The 14912-nt window shown below is 42.1% G+C and overlaps 1 long non-coding RNA gene across 2 annotated transcripts in view; it reads right to left on the reverse strand.

Annotated features, from left to right (window-relative positions):
• Positions 1–14912, reverse strand: part of LOC125641802 (uncharacterized) — a 172115-nt gene that overhangs the window by 155540 nt on the left and 1663 nt on the right. For both annotated transcript variants that reach the window (XR_007358154.2, XR_007358156.2), the window contains exon 2: positions 14370–14470. This is a non-coding gene — a long non-coding RNA (uncharacterized LOC125641802). The remainder of the gene's footprint in view (positions 1–14369; positions 14471–14912) is intronic.

The following is a 14912-nucleotide window of genomic DNA, read 5'->3' on the forward strand; positions in this document are numbered from 1 at the left end:
GGGACAGTTACCCCCCAGACTTGGTCTCCCCCGCTCAACCTTTCATAGGCCTATATGCTCCACTTCCCCTCCCCCCAATTTTGCAGGATATAATCACATATAAAGTTCTTTATGTTGATCAGGTAAGGTGAGCTATGTTCCTCAGACATTCTTGCCAACTGCTGGAAATGGCCCTCCTTGATTAACAAGACAAAAGTCGTGTCCCCGTTCCCCCCCCCCCCCCCCCCGATAACAGCTCACCTTACCTGATCACTCTCCTTACAGTGTGTATGGTAACACCCATTGTTTCATGTTCTCTGTGTATATAAATCTCCCCACTCTATTTTCCACTGAATGCACCCGATGAAGTGAGCTGTAGCTCACGAAAGCTTATGCTCAAATAAATTTGTTAGTCTCTAAGGTGCCACAAGTTCTCCTTTTCTTTTCACTTGTCCTTTGAAAATCCTATCATTCATTTTTGGGGGGTTTCTCTCTGTATGTGGGTTTTACTTTAAACTTAGAGGATTGTTTCCTTTTTTACATTAATTTAATTTCAGGATTTTAATTTGGGGGGGAAAACTTGGAAGTGGCCCTATCGGGTATAAAATCTAGATGAAAAATATATTAAAAATAGAATCATGCTACAGCTGTGATTGAAGGCTTTAGAAAATTACACAGGGTGATCTTGCATTTAGCCACTAGTGTCTTGAGGTTTCCCATATCATGAGGAGAATTTGGGGACCAACTATCAAAATAAAATGAATTTATGGATTCCAGGAACTTGGAAAACTAATTTTACTCACAGAGACTAGAGGAGGTATGTCAGTGTTCTTTAGAATAACAGAATGAGAAGGAAATTCATGGAGGTAAAGAAAATGTGGAAGGGAATTAAGGTGCTCCGAGACACTCTGTGTGAGTATAAAAATGAAGAAGAATAAAGGATGTGACTGTGGGAAAAGGACAGGACATTGAAAGGAATTCAACTGGAATTTCATGATGCAGATTCACACACATAGAATTTATGCTGGCTCTCCATGCAGTGGTGAATTTCACCCAGGGGGGACATGATATTCATGAAATAACCTACTAGTCCTGCATCCAGGAGCAAATAGTGAAAGAGCTGACAAAATATTTAAGAGGGTAAAACATCTGGTAAAGTACAACTGCCAGCTCATTAAGAGAGGACTGACTCTGACACTGCAACTGAAAGCACAAGGGTGGACTGCGGGGCCAATAGAAAATGGAAATTTGAGAGGAGACCAGGATAATTTTAAAAGAAATTTTTGCACAAGATTGTCCCCATTTGTGGACTAATTTGAAAGCTGGCCAGAATCTTTTGGATTTTAACATTTCTAAATTTAGGGGGGAGGGGAAGTTGGGGGATGGGGGGAGAACATCATTGCAATTTTCATGGGGTTTTTTTAACCCTCTTGATGAAAGTTTAAGCCTCGAGGTCTGTATTTGTCTAGTATTTGCAGCATGTGACACTGGTAAAAGGTTATACCCACAAAAGCAAGAAAAGCTGCAATTAAACCAGGCTTGAGAGAATAGCAGTAAGAAAACAGGCAAAAAGCACAAACAGTTCAGTAGACACCAGGCTACAAAACTAAGATTAGGTTGGAATTATAAATAAACCCTGGGCTGACTTTCCTCTCACTCATACCAGCACAAATCTGGAGTAATCCCGGAAGTCAATGGAGTTTCACTGGTATAAGCAGAGTCAAGATCAGGCCCCATGTCCCTCTCTAAAATCATAACATTGGTTTCTTTTACTGCCAACTCTGACTCAATAATTTGAGATGCTATTTCACAACGTCCTGAGCAGTCTAACCCCACAGTCAGAAGAACTACTGGGATGAAATTCAATAGTTCAAAGTGCAAGATCATGCACTTAGTATAGAATCATAAGAATTTCTGGTACCACCTGGGGGCTCATCAGCCGCAAGTGACAGAGGAGAAAGACCTGGGTGCGTTATTCAATCACAGGATGAGTGTGAGCCACCAATGGGATGCGGTGGCAAAAAAGGCAAATGCAATCCTAGGATCAGACTGACCAAATCCTTTAGCATGTCAAGGGGGACTCTCACTGGCAAACAAAAAACTCCCGACTCCCGATTTAATAAGGTCATCTCCTGCATAGAAACTATATTACCCAGAATATGTGCCAACCACACATGGACATCAGCCGCTCTCTGAGTCAGTGAGTAAGACTGATTTCCATGCATGGCTGATGCACAAGATTCTGAGTAATGTAGCTGACCTTTGCTTTGCTTCTGCTTCCACCAGTGGGGATGCAGGAGGGGTGGGGTCAGTGACAGGGCATGTGGGAGAGAGATTTGAAGTGTGAGGTTGCAGTGGGGGCACAGGGCCTTGGTAAATTCTGCAGGAGGGGCAGGGGGCTGGTCGTTGGTCAGTATGTCAGGGAAGGGGTCATGCTCCATTCTCCCCCAGGCCAGGGCAGCAACAGGGAGGGGTCAGATGCGGGGGGTTAGCAGCTGCTCTTTTCTTGGAAACATCAGGATCCATCCCTCCTTACACTTGTTTGGAAGGATTAAAAAAAACCACACACACACAAGCATGGCAGGGTTATTGGTTAAGAAGACGATCAAAGCCAAAAGCTTAATGTGACTCATTCTGATCCTCCTTTAATTTCTCCAAATGGGAGCTGTTCTGGACCAGACTGCTAAGCCGGTGGCTGACTATTACTCAACAATAAGTTTGAAGTTTTGCTTTCCTTAAAAAAAAAAGTTGCAAACCAGTTTCTTCATAAAAAGCCAGGGCATGTGATTTTCAGAAGCAGTAGGTTTATGCATAACCTGCTCTCTGATTGCCTGCTACACGGGGCGGTGAAGGGAGGGGGATTTCAGCAATGGAGTAAGTGGGCACCACTCCGACTGGAGCCAATAGGAGCTTTCTTCATTTACAAGAGGCATGAATTTAACCCAGTTAGCCCATTCTCTTAGCTATTTAGAATGCTACACAGCAAGCAATTGACACTGCTGCTCCTCCATCCATCCATCCGGTGCAATGATTATGTCTTCACCAGCCCTTGGGTGTGACACCAATAAAGTCATTGCAATGGGATACTAGTCACAAGATCAATGATATTTACATTAAATGTGAATGCCTAAGCCTTCCTGCAGTGCCAGGAGACCCTTATCCTGTGACTATGATCTCTTCCCTTGATGTTATTTCAAACAGGATTCATTTCTGCTCACTCAGCTGGAGAATCAACAGGTCTCCCGGGCCAGGAGAGGCTTTGCAAGAGGATCCAGCCTCGCTGGACACACCAAACTACTGGGCCTTTTGAAACATAAAGCTCAGGGCCTCAGTGTAGGTGGGGACAGGGAGGACAGACTAAATAAAATTATTTTAAAACACTTCATGGCCCTACAAATTCATGTGACAAGCATCCCCTTAATCACTTCCTCATATGCTTGTTTCCCCAACTCCCCATCAGCGACTGTTATTTAAGCGCTGTTCTGAGCAGAGAGCAGGAACGGAATCCACAGTCTCTATTGCATCACAATGCAGGTGCAAAGCCGGTACATTCTCTCCACCACAGGAGCTCTTGAGATTAAGTTACTAACCTAAGACACAGAAGATCAGTATTCAAGTCCTGTCTGTGCCACAGACTCCTTGTGTGAGGTTGGGAAAATCGCTGAATTGACCTGTGTCTCATTTCCCCATGTGAATAATAATCCTTCCTTTGCCACTCTGCTCTAGTTAGAGCACAAGCTCTTTGAGACAGGGACTGAGTCTTGCTATGAGCTTGTACACCATCTAGCACAATACAGCCCCACTCTCGTTTGGGATTTCTAAGTGCTCCTGTGGGATTATAGACACGGCTGGCAGCATTATTGCCCATTATTAAGCATACCTGACATCTCACATTATAAGAACCTGTTTTCAGTTGCTCATAACTTTGCCAAACTTTAACCACTTGGGCTGAAATTTTCCATGCCAGCTGTTTGCCTCTGGCTGAATTTTTTTTTTTTTTTTAATGTAAGCCAAAATTATTCAGCCATTTCCAAGAATGAAGCTGGAAAAATACTGGAAGCTGGAAAAAAATGGAAAAATACATTGTTTTGCCCATATCAGTCTATTCTGGTGACCTTTTCTTTGAACCTTATGGTGAATCTTCTCTACATACCGTCCAACTACTGCAACAAATGAAGCAGGGATCCTACAGATAACAGTCTACTTCACCAGGCAACCCTGAATTGTCCCTGTCATAAATATAAAGGGAAGGGTAAACACCTTTAAAATCCCTCCTGGACAGAGGAAAAATCCTTTCACCTGTAAAGGGTTAAGAAGCTAAGATAACCTCGCTGGCACCTGACCAAAATGACCAATGAGGAGACAAGATACTTTCAAAAGCTGGGAGGAGGGAGAAAAACAAAGGGTCTGGGTCTGTCTGTGTGATGCTTTTGCCAGGGACAGAACAGGAATGGAGTCTTAGAATTTAGTAAATAATCTAGCTAGGTATGTGTTAGATTATGATTTCTTTAAATGGCTGAGAAATTAAGCTGTGCTGAATAGAATGGATATTCCTGTCTGTGCGTCTTTTTGTAACTTAAGGTTTTGCCTAGAGGGATTCTCTATGTTTTGAACCTAATTGCCCTGTAAAGTATTTACCATCCTGATTTTACAGAGGTGATTCTTTTTTTACTTTTTACTTCTATTAAAATCCTACTTTTCAGAAACTGAATGCTTTTTCATTGTTCTTAAGATCCGAGGGTTTGGGTCTGTGGTCACCTATGCAAATTGGTGAGGATTTTTACCAAACCTTCCCCAGGAAGTGGGGTGCAAGGGTCGGGAGGATTTTGCGGGGAAAGATATTTCCAAGCAACGCTTTCCTAATAAATAAACCCAGATAAATGTTTGGTGGTGGCAGTGGAAGTCCAAGGGCAAGGGTAAAATAGTTTGTACCTTGGGGAAGTTTTAACCTAAGCTAGTAAAAGTAAGCTTAGGAAGTTTTCATGCAGGTCCCCACATCTGTACCTGAGAGTTCAGAGTGGGGAAGGAACCTTGACAGTCCCCAAAGCAAGTCTAGCCTATGCACTGAATGAGGGACCTGTGGAAAAAATAGTATGTGATCATGTAATTAAAGACCATGATACTGCACACACATATGGGGGCTGAATTAAGGTTGCACGGGCAACCTTAATTCTGGCATTTCCTAATACGAATGCTTGATTTTACTTGACTTCTAACATAGTGTTTTTTGTTGTTGTAATAAGTAATAATGCTCATAATAAAGCATCAGCCCTCCCAATGCTCCAGCTGCAATGATGCAGATCCACACTATCCTGTACTCATTTATTCATTCATTCATTAAATTGTTTAGGGCACGATTAAGCCCCAAACCAGTACTTCTAGCTTTTATAGAAGTACTGCAGTAATGAGGCCTGTATTCTGGTTTGTGGATAAATTCCTTTTTAAAGTTACATGGCGTAATTAAAATATCTATGCTGAGAGCGACCCTTTGGAATGCCTGCAGGCTTCTGGATTTGCTGAATGAGAAGAGATATGAATAAAATGTCCTCTTCCTATGTTCTTGACTTTGCCATAGGGAAAGCATATTGTCTGGTAGAGGAAATGAGGCATTGCTAAAATGCAACAGCATATTTAGTGGGAACTTCAACCCAAGTCCCTAGTCAGTGGTTCTAAAATGTGGTCTGTGGATCTCCCATACAACCCAGCCCTTTGTGTTGCCCCTTTTAGTGGCACTGTGAAAAGCACATCGTTAGGGATTGGGAGAGAAGATCTCTCTTACACCATTGTCTGCAGAAAGGAAAGGTAGGAGCAGCCCCAGGAATTAGGTAATAGCCACCAAATTATTTAAGTCACAAACCTCTGCTTATTACAGCAATCATTAGCAGAGCAGTTAAGTGTGATGTCATAGAGTATTATGACATCAGGTGGGGAATAAGCAGTGGTCATGACAAATACGGCCATTTTCTGCAATATCTTTGACAAATCTGACTGAATTGAGTTCAAGTAGCTTTGGAGTCCATTGTATTAAAAATGCAGAGATTATGCATTACTTCAGACTTGTCTGTAACTTGGGAGACATGACCAGTTTGAAACAATGTGCCAGACAAGAAGAAACTTATGGGACAAACAAAGTTGGATGGGTTTCCAAGGAAATCTCTAGGGGGAGGTGTATGCAAATATACCCCTGATGGTTATGCAAGAACTCGGCCTTTTGAAGCTTCACCCTGAGTAGGGGTCCTTTGTCCTCTGATCACCTGTTACATGAGGATAAGATCGGAGGCCCAAATTATATAAAGGAGCCACTCACAGATCCCTGGGTGTTCTTGTTTTGAGTCAAGGTGATTAGGAACATGCAACCACAGAAAAACCAGTTGGTGGGGTTTGAAGTATTGGAACCAGCTCCCCTTTAGATCTGGGGTGATCTCTGGTAAGCTTATTAGCATAAGTTTAGGTTCTTAGAATTGTTTTTAATATGTTTTCGCTATAATGCTTTCACCTTAAGAATAAATGTGCTTGCTTAGGAAAAGCTGTGTGGTACTTTATAACTGTGGGTAATTACACTGCTCATAGCCTCTGCAGCCTGCTTAAGCAGTCAGACTTGCTAGGGGACTCACAATGCAGGCAGGGAATTGCACAGCCTGGAAAACCCCTGTCAGTAGGGAAAGAGACAGGTGTCTCCACCCAAGAGAGGTGACAGTTGGGGAGCCGGAAGCCTGACAGCGGGTCCCCTGGCTGGACCATGGAGACGGAATAGGGGGAAAGTTGCCTTGAACTCTGACACTGGTGCCCACTTAAAAAACAAAAGGTTAGTTGCCCAAATTGAATACTAAAGGGAAAGTGAAGAGAAATGCCACTAAATGTCAGATATGCTGACCATCATGATTAAGTAGTGAACAATCACTGGTGTCAGGAAAGTTGGCATTGTCATCATTAGTAATGGAACAGGAGAAGAAACAAATTCAGAGGTGCTGGCAAAGAGGGGAAAGCCACGAGATTGCTGAAGTATCTGAGGCTAACTTGACACATGGCCCTGCCTCACAGAACACAATTCACAGGCTCCCTCCCTGCCAACCCAATGACCTCAAGACCATTGACACAATCAATGGCACTGCAGAGAATTTGGCTCGGTGTGCCAATGACTAGTTGTTCATGTGCCAGTCACATCTTGCTGTGGGTTATGAAGTTTAAAACATATACGGGCTCCTCAATGTTAGGCTCTAGATATTGCCTGGCGGCTGATCAGCTGAAAGCAGTAGTCTGATTCTATTCTACTGTGGACCTTATAACATGCCCATCATTGCAATATCTGAGCCCCATCCACAGACAGACACTACGTTTGGTCCATTCCTCCCAAGGAATGAAGTAAATGACACAGAGACCCAGGATCTTCCTCCTAGTATACGTCACTCACAATTCGTACACAAGTCCCATTCACCTTGAATGGGAGTTAGCAAAAACAACAGAAAAGCTGCACACAGGTAATTCCACTTGCAAGAATTTCAAGTTGGCATTCTAGTGGGTCCAGCACTTGTTGCCAGAAATCTCTCTCCAGTCTACTGGCTTGAAAATCCCCCAGACCAATCCCATATCACCCTGCCCCACACCACATGGTCCCTTCTGTTCTCAATACTGAGCACAGTTTAGTCCAGTGCTTGTCTGATGCTCCATCCAAAGAAGGGGGTCTGCTTGCTCTTGCAGACCCCGTTAATGATTATGCTGGGTCTGAGTTTGATAGGTTCTTCTGGAAGGTTCTTTTGTCATGACTTTCTGAATTTAATCCTTTCCAAGGACATTCTCCTCCCAAGTACTCATATCTCAATGATTCAATAACATGCATTTCAGTACCACCATAGCCATGACAGAAGCACAGAAGGAAGTGGTTGGAAAATGGGCTTCCCCCACCCCCGTGGCAAAGTTAAATACAATTGAATTTGCTGTTGGTTGGGTGGGTGGATGGTTTCATCAAAAACAAAACAGAATATGATTTTTCTGACCAAAAAAACTCCATTTTTCTAGGAAAACAGGCACTTTCTGCAAAACACTCTTGTCAACAACTCAATTTTTTATCAAAAATTACTTTGATGGAAAATTTCTGACCAGTCCCATTTATACCCCCATTTCATGGTCCAAATCAACAAACAGCAGAAAGGCTATACTATGTACATGTTCTGGCTTTATTATTGCATGTTCTGTTACTTCGTCTCTTTGGGAAAGATGTAGGGACTGACCCAAAGCTCATTAAAATCAAAGGAAAGACTCACACTGATCTAGGTACTACCTGGCCTTCATCATTGTCGAATCAGAGCATCTCATAACCCTTCATGAGACAGAGCTTTCTTAGGGGCTGACCCAAGACTGTGGAAGGAGCTCCCCAAGCACTAAGGACCATCACAAACCTCGCAGCCTTCTACTCCAAGGGCAACAAATCAGGGACACCTTCTCTAACAGAAACAGAGTAGCAACATGTGTATTTATTTTTCTCATTAGTTATTGAGACAAGGTGGGTGAGGCTCAAAAGCTTGTCCCCTTCCACCAATAGAAGTTGGTCGAATAGAAGATATTACCTTTCCTATCTTGTCTCTCTCATACCTGGGGACCAACACATTGACAACAACACTGCAATTCATTAATGGTTGTAAGGTGCTCACGTATGACAATGATGAGGTATATAGATATTAGGGCTGTCAAGCAATCAAAAAAATTAATCTCCATTAATTGCATGATTAAAAAAATTACTCGCAATTAATCCTGCTGTTAAACAATAATAGAATACCACTGAAATATTTTTGAATGTTTTCTACATTTTCAAATATGTTTATTTAAATTATAACACAGAATACAAAGTGTACAGTGCTCACTATTTTTATTTTTGATTAAAATATTTGCACTGTAAAAAACAAAAGAAAAGTATTAGATTAATTGAAAAATACTAAGTACTGTAGTGCAATCTTTTTATCGTGAAAGTTGAACTTACAAATATAAAATTATATACAAAAAATAACTATATTCAAAAATAAAAGAATGTAAAACTCTAGCGCCTACAAGTCCACTCAGTCCTACTTCTTGTTCAGCCAATCGCTCAGACAAGCGAGTTTGTTTACATTTGCAGGAGATAATGCTGCCCACTTCTTGTTTACAATGTCACCTGAAAGTGAGAACAGGTGTTCGTATGTAGCTGGCGTCACAAGATATTTACATGCCAGATGTGCTAAAGATTCATATGTCCCTTCATGCTTCAACCACCATTCCAGAGAACATACGTCCATGCTGATGGGGGTTCTGCTCAATAACAATCCAAAGCAGTGCAGTCCAACGCATGTTCATTTTCATCATCTGAGTCAGATGCCACCAGCCGAAGGTTGATTTTCTTTTCTGGCGATTCGGGTTCTGTGGTTTTCACATCGGCGTGCTGCTCTTTTAAAACTTCTGAAGCATGTTCCACACCTCGTCCCTCTCAGATTTTGGAAGGCACTTGAGATTCTTAAACCTTGGGTCGAGTGCTGTAGCTATTTTTATAAATCTCACAGTGGTACCTTCTTTGCGTTTTGTCAAATCTGCAGTGAAAGTGTTCTTAAAATGAACATGTGCTGGGTCATCATCCGAGACTGCTATAACAAGAAATATATGGCAAAATGCGGGTAAAACAGAGCAGGAGACATATAATTCTCCTCCAAGGAGTTCAGTCACAAATTTAATTAACATATTATTTTTTTAACGAGCGTCATCAGCATAGAAGCATGTCCTCTGCAATGGTGGCCAAAGCATGAAGGGGCATATGAATGTTTAGCATATATGGCACGTAAATACCTTGAAACAACAGCTATAAGAGTGCCATATGAACACACTTTCTGGTGACATAAATAAGAAGCGGGCAACATTATGTCCCGCAAATGTAAACAAACTTGTTTGTCTGAGCGATTGGCTGAACAAGAAGTAGGACTGAGTGGACTTGTAGGCTCTAAAGTTTTACATTGTTTTGTTTTTGCGTGCAGTTATGTAACAAAGAAATTATACATTTTAACATTGCACTTTCACAATAAAGAGATTGCACTGCAGTACTTGTTTGAGGTGAATTGAAAAATACTATTTCTTTTATCTTTTTGCAGCTCAAATATTTGTCATCAAAAATAATATAAAGTGAGCACTGTACATTTTGTAGTCTCTGTTGTAATAGAAATCAATATATTTGAAAATGTAGAAAAACTTCCAAAAATATTTAATAAATTTCAATTGGTATTCTATAGTTTAACAGTGCTATTAATCACAATTTTTTTAATCGCGATTAATTTTTTGAGTTAATCGCATGGGTTAACTGCAATTAATTGACAGCCCTAATATAAATATATATATGATTTCAAAGATCCAAAACAAATCCATTCCAAATATTTCTCCCCATGGAGAGAGGAAGAGAGAACAAACATGTGACAGATGTTACTCATAGTTTAATGCACTACTGGAAGGTACTACACCAGTGATAGCAATATAAGAATATCTACAGAAGAGATTTTGTCCTTACAATATCCCAGAGAGGTACAGAAGTATTATCCCCATTTTACAGATGCAGAATGGAAGCAGAAGATCGATTAGGTGACATTCCCAAGTTCACATCGGACTGAGTCAGTATCTGAACCCAGCTCTCTTGAGTCACAATCCAGTGCCCTATCCAGACTTTCTTTCCTAGAACTATCCCAATGGGCTTTGCCTCAGGCCCTTAGTTCTGCATGACTGAGATAGTTAATGTGGAAACGAGCATGGGTGTTTTCAGGAGGGAGGGGACACTCAAGAAAAGTATTAGCTATTATAATTGTAAAAAGAAACAAAGGAAAATCAAATACAGCCTCAGCTGTAAAAGGAAACTGAAGAAGGAAATGTAGTCCTACCAGCCTACACTACATGGTACTGTAGCTCTTCCAACCGTGTTCATATTTTCTCCTCTTCTGTTCATCCTTAAACTACCAAATCTGCAAATCCTGCCCAAACTCCATACATTTTTGCCCCTGCTAGGCCACCAAATACCTCCTCCTCCATGAGCTAGTAGGTGGCTTACCGCAGTAACAAATACCTTTTGCAAACCAAGGAAGCCATCCTAATATTGTGAGAAAGCCAGGAGTGATCTCAGACACAGAGGTGCCCTCAGGCTAGCCTTCATATACCCTCACACTAATCGGAATGAAAAGGAGTACTTGTGGCACCTTAGAGAATAACCAATTTATTTGAGCATAAGCTTTCGTGAGCTACAGCTCACTTCATCTGATGCATACTGTGGAAACTGCAGAAGACATTATATACACAGAGACCATGAAACAATACCTCCTCCCACCCCACTCTCCTGCTGGTAATAGCTTATCTAAAGTGATCACTCTCCTTACAATGTGTATGATAATCAAGTTGGGCCATTTCCAGCACAAATCCAGGTTTTCTCACCCTCCGCCCCCCAACACACAAACTCACTCTCCTGCTGGTAATAGCCCATCCAAAGTGACCACTCTCTTTACAATGTGTATGATAATCAAGGTGGGCCATTTCCAGCACAAATCCAGGTTTTCTCACACACACACCCCCCTTTTCGAAAAACCACACACACAAACTCACTCTCCTGCTGGTAATAGCTTATCCAAAGTGACCACTCTCCCTACAATGTGCATGATAATCAAGGTGGGCCATTTCCAGCACAAATCCAGGTTTTCTGGTGAGAAAACCTGGATTTGTGCTGGAAATGGCCCAACTTGATTATCATACACATTGTAAGGAGAGTGATCACTTTAGATAAGCTATTACCAGCAGGATAGTGGGGTGAGAGGAGGTATTGTTTCATGGTCTCTGTGTATATAATGTCTTCTGCAGTTTCCACAGTATGCATCAGATGAAGTGAGCTGTAGCTCATGAAAGCTTATGCTCAAATAAATTGGTTAGTTTCTAAGGTGCCACAAGTCCTCCTTTTATTTTTGCGAATACAGACTAACACAGCTGTTACTCTGAAACTAATCAGAATGCTTCATAACAACCAGGCTGGCCACACCAACCCTTAACTGACACTCCCACTATCATCTCTCTTTACAAAGAATCACTGAAGCCTGGCAAATCACTATCTAGGTACCTAACACTCCTCTCTCCCTCCTCTAAATGTCATCATGAGAGGTGGCTTCACACTGTAATTGTGTCACAGAGGAGACTTGGTACTGTATAATCATTTACTGCTGTCCTGCCCTCCGCTCCCTTTCTTCTTACTTCTTCATCTTCTCACTTTGTCTCTATTCCCTCATTATAACTGCTTGCCTTTTCATTTTTCTCCTGATTTCTCCCCCCACCCCGCCCCAATCCCACTCGCTCCTCCTATAGAATCATCGAAATATCAGGCTGGAAGGAACCTTGAGAGGTCATCAAGTCCAGCACCCCGCACTGAGACAGGACCAAGTAAACCTAGACCATCCTTGACAGGTGTTTGTCCAACCTGTTCTAAAAAACCTCCAGTGAGGGGGATTCCAACACCTCCCTAGGAAGCCTAATTCAGTACCAGTTAGCTTTTCCTAATATCTAACCTACGTCTTCCTTGCTGGAGATTAAGCTCATTCCTTCTTGTCCTGCCTGCAGTGAGCATGGAGAACAACTGATCACCATCCTCTTTATAACAGCCATTAACATAGAATCATAAAATATCAGGGTTGGAAGGGACCTCAGGAGGTCATCTAGTCTAACCTCCTGCTCAAAGCAGGATCAATCCCCAAGAAAATCATCCCAGCCAGGGCTTTGTCAAGCCTGACCTTAAAAACCTCTAAGGAAGGAGATTCCACCATCTCCCTAGGTAACCCATTCCAGTGCTTCACCACCCTCCTAGTGAAAAAGTTTTTCCTAATATCCAATCTAAACGTCCTCCACTGCAACTTGAGACCATTACTCCTCGTTCTGTCATCTGCCACCACTGAGAACAGCCGAGCTCCATCCTCTTTGGAACCCCCTTTCAGGTAGTTGAAAGCAGCTATCAAATCCCCCTTCATTCTTCTCTTCTGCAGACTAATCAATCCCCGTTCCCTCAGCCTCTCCTCATAAGTCATGTGTTCCAGCCCCCTAATCATTTTTGTTGCCCTCCACTGGACTCTTTCCAATTTCTCCACATCCTTTTTATAGTGTTTGAAGGCTATTACCAGGTCCCCCTTCAGTCTTCTTTTCTCAAGACTAACCATGCCCATTTTAACCTGTCCTCAGATGTCAGGTTTCGTAAGGTTTTTGTTGCACTCCTCTTCTCAGCTCTGTATTTTTCTCCAATGCACTTTTTACCTCGCTGTTATTCTGTAGGAAGGGAGGGTTCCTGGCTGAGCAGGGGACTGAGAACCCGCTCAAGCAGGGGCTTCCAGGTTTTATTCCTGGCTCTTTCTCTGATGCATTCTGTGATCTTGGACAAATCACTTTGCCTTCCATTTTTCTCATCGGTAATATGGCGATAATAGTACTTAGCTCAGAGGAGTTGGTAAAGCTCTTTGAAATCCTTCCATGAAAGGTCCTAGATAAGTGTAAAGTGTTATTAAATAGCAATCCCTTCATCCAAAATCATTTTTAGTTTTATTCCCAAAGAGTAAAAAAATCCTCCCTACAAATAGCCAAAGCACAAAGCGTAGGCACCACTTATGTCTCTTATGGGCCAAAGTGGTGCTAGAGGTCTTGTATTTCCCCCATGCATGGGAGTGAATTTTACCCAGCATCAGTTTTCCATACCACCGCAAAGTTAAGAAATCTGCCCTATATATGTTGTTTCCCTTGCCTTTGATGTGAATTCCTCAGTTTTAGCATATTTAAAACAAACATATGGAAGTACTTCTTCACACAATGCACATGCACAATGTGGAACTCATTGCCAGGGGATGTTGTGAAGGCCAAAAGTATAACTGGGTTCAAAAAAAGAATCAGATACGTTCATGGAGAATAGATCCATCAAGTGCCACTAGCCAAGATGGTTAGGGAGGTAACCTAAACCTTCAGCTACCAGAAGCTGGGTGTCCCTAAACCTTCAGCTACCAGAAGCTGGGATTGGAAGTCAGGGATGAATCACTTGAAATTGCCCTGTTCTGTTCATTCCCTCTGAAGCATCTGGCACTGGCCACTGTCAGAAGACAGAATACTGAGCTAGATGGACCATTGTGATTTTTTTTAATGTTCTTGTGTATATTTCTTGCCCCCTGCAACTTCCCTGGGTTTTCATGCATGTGTCATCAATGACAGATTTTTTTAAAAATATCGTTCAAAAGCATTTTGAGCAACTGAATCTACTAGAAAACTAGGACAACTGACCCTCTCCAAATGGATCACACAGAAATGGGATATAATTCTAAACACATTTTGAAGAGTAACAAAGGACAAACCTGGGGAAAGGAATCCTGACAGCAAAGGTTACTTACTCTAATGTTCGAAGAACTGGCTTGGAGTCAGGATTAGATTTTCTCCCAACCATGTTTCCTTACATAAAACTGAAGAAGGTTTCCAGTCTCACTGCCCTCGCCTTCAGGGAGAGCAAAACAAAAACAAAACACAGTGTCCAAAAAACATTTGGATAATTGCATTATGGCCACTTCCCTTTTCCCCTGGAGCTATTTTCAGAATTGCTGGGGATGCATCTGGGTTAAAGCACAGGACTGGAAGTCATGAAACCTGGGGCCAAATTCACCCACGGTTACTACTAGCTTATACTGGAGAAAACTCTGGCAGAGGGCCCTGAAATGGAGAGCCTTCGAGTGGAGAGTGGAGGATGGAGAAAGTTTCACTGATATAAAGAGGCAGAAATCTCCCAAGGGCACTGCGGGAAGATAAAACAGTTCAAAAAGTGGGTGGCTCTGGCTAGTTAAGGGGCAAGCAAGAAAAACACTGATCCAGAGCAACCCCTCAACAACCTTCACCAGCAGGGCTCCTAAGGAGTCTAAAAGAAAGCCATCTTCCCTACTCAC

This window comes from Caretta caretta, chromosome 8 (assembly GCF_965140235.1).
Source record: "Caretta caretta isolate rCarCar2 chromosome 8, rCarCar1.hap1, whole genome shotgun sequence".
Taxonomy (NCBI): Eukaryota; Metazoa; Chordata; order Testudines; family Cheloniidae; genus Caretta; species Caretta caretta.